The sequence below is a fragment of the Aptenodytes forsteri genome, unplaced genomic scaffold (genome assembly GCF_000699145.1).
Source record: "Aptenodytes forsteri isolate BGI_AS27 unplaced genomic scaffold, ASM69914v1 Scaffold88, whole genome shotgun sequence".
Lineage (NCBI taxonomy): Eukaryota > Metazoa > Chordata > Aves > Sphenisciformes > Spheniscidae > Aptenodytes > Aptenodytes forsteri.
In genome coordinates, this window is record NW_008795948.1 from 4,331,981 (window position 1) to 4,339,825 (window position 7,845).

The 7,845-nt window shown below is 41.7% G+C and overlaps 1 protein-coding gene across 1 annotated transcript in view; it reads left to right on the forward strand.

The window, feature by feature from the left end:
* Window positions 1–2,425, forward strand: part of LOC103904068 — a 16,194-nt gene extending 13,769 nt beyond the window's left edge. Inside the window, exon 10 of the mRNA XM_019473679.1 lies at window positions 1,053–2,425. The gene's annotated coding sequence lies outside the window, so the exon portion shown is untranslated. The remainder of the gene's footprint in view (window positions 1–1,052) is intronic.
* The last annotated feature ends 5,420 nt before the right edge of the window (window positions 2,426–7,845 follow it).

Consider the following 7,845-nt stretch of genomic DNA (forward strand, 5'->3'; position numbering starts at 1 on the left):
GAGGAAAAATTTCTTTACTGAAAGAGTGGTTAAACACTGGAACAGGCTGCCCAGGAAAGTGGTTGAGTCCCCATCCCTGGAGGTATTTAAAAGACGTGTAGATGTGGTGCTTAGGGACATGGTTTAGTGGTGGACTTGGCAGTGTTAGGTTGACAGTTGGACTCAATGATCCTAAAGGTCTTTTCCAACCTAAACAATTCTATTCTGTTCTATTCTGGTCTGCTAGATAGTCAGTTGATATTTAGCTGCTTTGCAGTTGTCTTTGTTGTAAATAAGTCTCTAACAAGGAGTTTTTATACTCAGTGGGTTCATAATCACTCATTCTAATTGAAAAATTATCTTTGTGACATGTAAAATGTAGAAAGTGAATTAAATAGCTTCTCTGTGGAGCAAAACATTGGTTTCCTGGGACGCAAAGATCAATATTAAGAGAGAGACACTGCCTTTAATCATGGTTTTTAGATGTGATGAGCTCTAACTCTCAAATGGGAGGAACTTCATCTGTGGAAAGTGAATGGTAGAATTCCACACCACCCGCCTTTTTGCTTAAAGAAACTTTCTCTCTTAAACAGGAAAAATAAATGTGGCTGTTTGGAGCCTGGTTAAATGTTTATAGTTTTGAATGTATCTGGTTGCTTTTTAAAGGAAAAAAAACTTAGTAGGATATTTAAGATATGGCAGACTAATTAGAATTGAGAGAAAAATTTATTTTATGAATTAATAACATTTAGGTGAAAGTGATGTGAGGGGTTGGGAAAAATAGGCTCAACTACTTCATTTTCTCGTTGACAAATACTTCAGCAACACAGGGTATGTAGTATTCTCTTTGTTTTTCCAATAACTTGCTCTCAAAGTGTTAGACTATCTGTAACACTTTCTTTAGTATGGACAGTATGGCTTTGTCTTTTATACTGTGCTTTAAGCTCACCATATGCAGTACTGTGTTCCATTTACTGCTACTGTAATACTGCAGCTTAAGATAGTAAATGTTTTGCTGTTAATGACTAGATTTATCATATTTATAAAACGCTGTTATCTACCTTTTTGTTTAGGTTTCTCCAGATCTTTAAGGATAGATTGTTTTCTGCAAGCTCTGCCTCAAGTGTAAAACTTCAGATTCCATTAAGTCTGTGCTACGATGATGATGGATGTTCCTTAAAGCTTTTGTGAGAATGTTTCTGCTTTACCTGTGTTGGCAGATGCCATGTACATCATACTGTAAAGGCTACTTCAGTTGATGGATCCTGCTGTTGCCGTTTGGAGATCATGCTACTTAGAGTGCGCTCATGTTATGCTGGTGAATTGGTCCAATATCAAGTCGGACTGAAGAGTGCCACCCCTTAAACCAAGGAGTTAAACCCTGTTTCCTCTACTGGACCAGAATTGTACATCCAGCCTGAAGAACTGCTTCAAAATAATGTAGATAATTCCAACCTTTCTCCAGTTGTTAAAGACAAACTGTTCTTAGCTTTTGAATTGGGTGATCTTCCATTTGGCTTATTTACTATTCTCTGAGATAAGATATATTAAGCTAGCATTTGCCTAAGCCTAGTGAGAGAAGAGAAAGGAAGGGTAGATGGTTTATCAAAATCAGCTCCCTCTCTTTAAGGGGAGGAGTGACTGTTTGAACAGCAACACAGCCTAAATACCTGGATTTTACTTTTGTGTATGTTGCAGCCTGACCTGAAGAGGCAATCTCCTGCTGAGAGTATGAGGATGAGTTCAGTGCCTGCTGTTCCCACAGGAATTGGAGGTGACCAGCAGTATGCTCTTAGGCATGGGGTGTCCAGGCTAAGGGTTGTGACGGTGTTGAGATAAGCTCTCCTTTGTTTTACTCTCTAGCACTGTGCTCGGAAGGTAAAAGTGAGGGCTGAGGCTACAGTGGAGTTTAGACCAGATTCATGTGCCAGTTACCAGGTTATTTTTTACAGTCCTTGTGGCATTTTATGTAGCATGTACTGGGATACAAATGTCTGTTAGAGCTGGGAATTGTCTCTTTGCAGTAGTTCAGTTTGGCTCTTCACAAGGCCACTGCAGAACTGTGGCGGTGCTCAGGATGACACAGCCTTGCTGTGGGGCTGGCAGTGTACCCAAGGGCCAAAAGCCCACTGTGCTACTGAAGTGGAAGCAAGCTGCTTCCCCAGAAACTACTCTGTCCCTTCCAAAATGTTATTTCCAGGCATGCTCAGGCATGGGGTTCAATACTGTCCCGGCACACGGGTGGCTCAGTCACATGCCACAGAGCGTGGAGTGTGTGTATACAAGGAACACATCTCTACAGGACTTTTTTAAGAAGTAATATTTAGAACCTTGTTGTTCCAGTGTGCATGCTTCCATGTGATTTATGATGATTGTAAATAAGGGAATGCGTTACATTTTTGGCATTTTGTCTTTATGCAGAAGAATTAAAGACTTTAACTTTAAAAATCCCCGTTAGTCTGCTTTTGCTGTTATGTTGTCAGAGTTTCATTATAAAAGGAATATGTGGGTTCAGTAGTCCTCTTTTTGTTTGTTTTAGGGTGTTCTGTTTATTTTAGGGGGTTTTTTTTAGCCCTTGCTAAAAGGAGGAAGGAGGACTCTTCGGAGATTAAATCAAACTCTTGTAGGGAGTTTACAGTACAACTTGGATTGTGTCCAGCCCCTCAGTTTGTATTTTGATGTTTTGTCATGAACTTGTATTTATTGCATTGTAACCTAGCGGAAGGGAGCAGCTGAAGCCCCAGCACCCATTCTGCCATGAGAAAGGTCTCCTCCTGGAGACGATGGAGCTGTTAGGTGAGAGTAATAGGCTGTCACAAAATACTTAAGCTCAGCTGTCAGAGCCCTTCCTTAAGCTTTTGCCTATGATGGACGGGGCCTGCAGTGGATTTATGGACATAGATCCATAGGATTTGTAATTCAGCAGTCCTGAAAAGATCTTGTATTTCTCGGTTGAAGACACTTAGACAAGAAATAGAATAACCAATCCGCCTGCGGCAGTTAAATTTTGGGCAGATTTGTTCCCTGATCCAGGCTCTGTATGCTTGGACAAGCTATGCTAGCACTAGGAAAGGAATGATACTGAGCAGATGAGGTTTGAGGTCTGCTAAAGTTATTTCATGCAGTGCTGCCACTGGATGTGGAACCACTGTAATGTCTTCAAATTAGTAGTAGTACCCTCATCAGTCTAAACAGAGCAGTTAAAACTGGAATGCAGTCCATCCATTCACTTGTTTATCTATCCAAGGCTATTTGACATAAGAGTTTACAACTGAGGTAAGCAAAGCTGAAGTCTGGCACTCCACCCCCAGTTTGTATTTGATAGCCACCCATTAATTTTACCTATTTTAATTAAATCCAGTTTGCATAAATCTGTGCTCAGTTCGTAATTAAGCAAAAATAAACTCTGAACTTCACCAGCCAGGTTTAAATTTCTTCCAAGAAGTGACATGTATCTTCTATTGGCACGCTTCCCCTGGGAGAATCTACTTAGAGATGATACTCTGTATGGAGGCACGGTGCTTGTAGAAACAGTCCTCCACTAGCAGTTCTGAAATGCCATTGGTTACGTGTACTTTGTTTTTAAAACTGCTCCTTTTGAGGTCACAGTGATGAGAATATCTCCTCCTCCCCTTAAAATTCCCACTGTGGTGTGAAAGTGCTTTTCTGAAGGATTTTCTTTGCTGACAAGGACAGAAAGATGCAAGGCAGCTGTAATCCCTAAGCTGTGTTACAGCAGATAAATTCAGTTTACCAAGCAGAACTAACTTGTACGTAGTGTTATGCTAAAAGTACTGCCTGGCTTCCAGGCTGGAGCCGTCCTCTATCTGGCTTCCTTGGATGCGTTCAGGTAAACATGCCGTTCAAGTCATCTTATCTCAGAGCAAGGCTGGAGAAAATGGAGTTTGTCTGTATGTGTTTTGAACCTATGCTGAACTTCAAGCGTGTCCTTGGTTCAGGAACACAGTTCTGTTTTCCATAGCAGTGTGTGGGAAAGGAGAGGTGCTAGCAGAGCAAACTTCCCTGCAGGAGCATGGGTGTTTATGCAGATGCCACACGGAAGATGCGTGAGTTTGTACAAATACTGTAAGGTCAAGCTAAGGGAAGGGAACTTCTAAGGTAAATCCCTTACATTGTACTATTTTCAGATCTTAGTGTTGCACTGAGCATAGAGCCAGCCCGACTGTTAATCGCCCAAAGGCAGGCACTTTGGAGACACCCTACAACAGAGATCTCTGAGCAGAAAAGTACAGGACCTGTATACAACCTTTGAGGAAAAACCAGTGAGTTGATGGAAAGTGAACGCAGCTCTTCCTTACCTCTTCTCAAAATACTACTGATTTCAGCCCGGAGCACTAGGTATGTAGACATTCCACCCAAAAAGCATTATTAAACAGCTAAAACACCATTTCCAAATACATACTTAGCAGGGGTCTTTGAGATACATACATAGAATGAGAATGCAGATGCAATTTGTAGAAGTGAAACATTTTAATTCAGTGCATTCACAAATGGATGGAAACAAAGGGTAAAATCATTGAAAAGTCGAGCAAAATAATGGAAAAAAAAAATAGAAAGTAAGCCAGCTGCTGAGATTTCAAACTGTTTAATTTGCAAAAAGCCATTGCAAATTATTGCCTGAAGACTCTGGGTCTGGCCTGGTGCGGTTCCCAAGGCAGGCTGGCAGGGAGCAGTCTTCTTTCCACTTCTGAAGCTGTTAGTTTTGCTGGGAAGTTAGTGTGAGTGTCCCTGTGTATGCATCCATCCGTTGTCTGGCACGGCTTTGCCAAAAAAAACCCCAAACAAACAAACCCAAAATTCAGCCAAGTGGTTGAATAGTATTTGTGCCTTTTCGGGAAAAATAGTGTGAATTTCTCCAACTTTTAACAAGACAATGTGCAATGAGCTTTGTGAATTCACCGTGAAGAGGACCTTCAACACATCTGAGCAATCCTGAGCTTCACTGAGCAGGTGCTTCCTCTTGGCCTTCGAGACCACATATATAATACTGCAGTGATCTCTGCTAGAAGAAAATTCAGCAGTTTTTACTCTGCTGATCTGGGACCCTTACGTGACTTTGCTCTTATGCCCAGAGTTAAAAGCAGCTGTAGATACTGTGCTGTATGGTTTTGCACAGCCTTGAAGAAAGCCCCTTCTTATATCTGCAAACTGGAAAAGGGGTAAGAAGGGCTGCCTGGTTATTTAGCAGACTTCAGCTGGGATGTTCCTGTGGGCCATTCTATTCAACTCTCCAGAAAAGATTAATCGGGAAACAGGAAGAAACAAATGTGTTCCTGGAACTACTCAAGATTTGAGTCTAGAGACCTGGAATTAATGGGAGCATGTGGTGAAGAAGAGGCAGAAAGACTAAGATATGTATTGCATGTTGCAGGTGCTGTTCCTCTGATGACTGTCTTAATTACTTTAAATAATATGGATCCAAAGCAACATACTTGTTTCAGCTGCAATTACGCTGTTTGGACAATTCCTTCTTCCTAGCACCCGAAGGTGCGTACTGCCACCCACTGTGCCTGGTGCCTATGTCCTTTCTACTCAACTTGTGAAGAGCTCCAATTCTATGTAAATGGTGACCTGAAACAAGTCGGAGTAGCAGGCATCTTCCTTCTGTAAATAATTACATGAGAAACTTGTAGTTTGAAACCACGCTTCATTTCTACAGTAGAGATGCAAATTCTCCCTCTCAACATACGCTTCAACCTTGCTACGCATGAAGTATCTTCATAAAACAAAACAAAATACCACCTGTCAATGTGGTTGCTGGGCTTTGGTAGTTGCTTTTGTGTTAAGCTGCTCAAAATAAAAAAACCCAAACCCAAAACAAAACAACTTTTGTTTGCTGCTTCTGCCATCCATCAAACGCATTTCATTGCTGATCTTGCAAGTGTTACTCAAAGACGGCCTGTCATAGTAATGAACATGAGGTTCACTTCACCCAGGTTCATTGGAAGACGTGTTTATGCTCTCTAATCTGTCAAATACCTACTCCAGGGCTGCCTTGCACCTGCTCAGCTGATGTTTAAATTTTCCCTTACTGCTGTTTAAGTGTCCGGTCTTTGAATGAGCCAAAGAGCAGAGATTCTTGGGAACCGCAGTGGTTGTGGCAACCTTACTGAACAAGTGTGCAAGCTAAAGGGAAAAAAAAATATTTAATTGCAGCTTTTGATATATCCCTACACCATATCCCTAAACTTCATTAGAAGTATTTTGGCCTAAGGCCACATCTGCACTAGAAAGCTTTACTGGTGAAACAGGCAGGATTTTTGCATTGCTTTCAGAGCTCAGTGGCATACCTACACTGACTCCATGCAGTTACCTTGCGTGAGCTAGATGAGGTACGAATGTGTAACTGCGTTTCTGTCAAGTAACCAGAGCCAAGGTTTGCTGGCTTTCTGTTACCTGTGAAAGACGAGGCCGATCCAGTGAAAACGTAGACTGACATGCCAAACCACGTATGATCCAGAAGAAAGCTTGCTAAAACTAAATTTAAAATCCTATTTTCCGTATCCTGATACCATGACTATAATTCTGCTCTGCTTTTTTGAACTTTTATTATCATAACTGTTGTACAATAGTAGTTGTTTTTTTTAAGGCGAGGCAATGAAGAGATGTTAATCGTACGCTGCAGGCCCGTAATGGAGAGGCCAGCTGGGTCGGTGCAACAGATGATTCAGTTCCTGATGCACATGTGAGACGTGGTTAGAAGAAACTGCATCCTTGGAATTAACGCAAAATTCTGCCAGCTTCTACGGCAAGTGAGAGCTACTATGGTGACAATAGCTCTTACAAAGCCTGTAATTCTTGAGAACTTACCTTTTGACAGCAGAAAACTCAGGACCGGAAAGTATAGGATGAGTGAATATTACCGACGTGTGCTGGGAAGAAATGGATTTAATGAAAGAGGCTGGGGCTCTTGGCAGAGAAAAAAAGGATGAGTACCCTGACTGTGGGCTTTCTCCTCTCGCGTGTTGCCCCTGTGAACTGAAGCAGGAGGCGGCAGTTTTTCGTAGTTTTTAAGGTTTCACTTGAGGCATCATGACGGATTTTTTGTAGTATACTGAAACAGACTGTAAAGCTGAATCAGAATATGCAAAGACTGCATCTGAACATGCAGAAATGTAACACGTAATTAAACACTCTCAGGGGTGACTGCGTACCTTAGAAACTGAATTCTAGAACAAAAGAAAAATTTACTTTGAGAACAGTGTTATTTCCTTCAATTTATTTCTTACTAATGTCAATAAATTTTATTAAATTAAGGATATTATATCTCTGCTGATCGTTTTAACCTTAATCTGACAACAGTTGATATGGTTGCTGGTCTGAGAAGCAAGCAAAATGCCTCTTGAAAAAAGGAAGAAAACTCTAATCTGGTTCTACAAGGAGAGAAACATCCCGTTCTCATGGCTACCGTACCGCAGTTTGAATACCAAACCTGCAGAAATCTGACGGTTATATTGCGTTCCAAAAATAATCTAACCCCGCCTGCGGAAACGCCATCCATTTGCAAGTGAAAACACCTGAAAACTCCACGTACTGAAGCATGGCAACCTCCCGGCATTACCCAACCTTATTCCATATTGATACGAAATACTATTTAATGCCATGTCGTTTCATAAAATACACATCTATGTCATAACGGTCTGCTACAGGGCTTGAACTGGCCGTTGAAATACCACCTGCTCGTCATGGATTGAAGAGCCGCGCTGACGACTGCAATTCTTCATCTTTAAACCACGGGAATCTGTATTTTTCCTTCTGTTTTGGCTATTTTTTGTCGTTTAACACGCTTCGCCTCCGCACCCCGGGCCGCAGGCTCGCCGTGTTGTGGGCCCCGCCGCTCGCCCC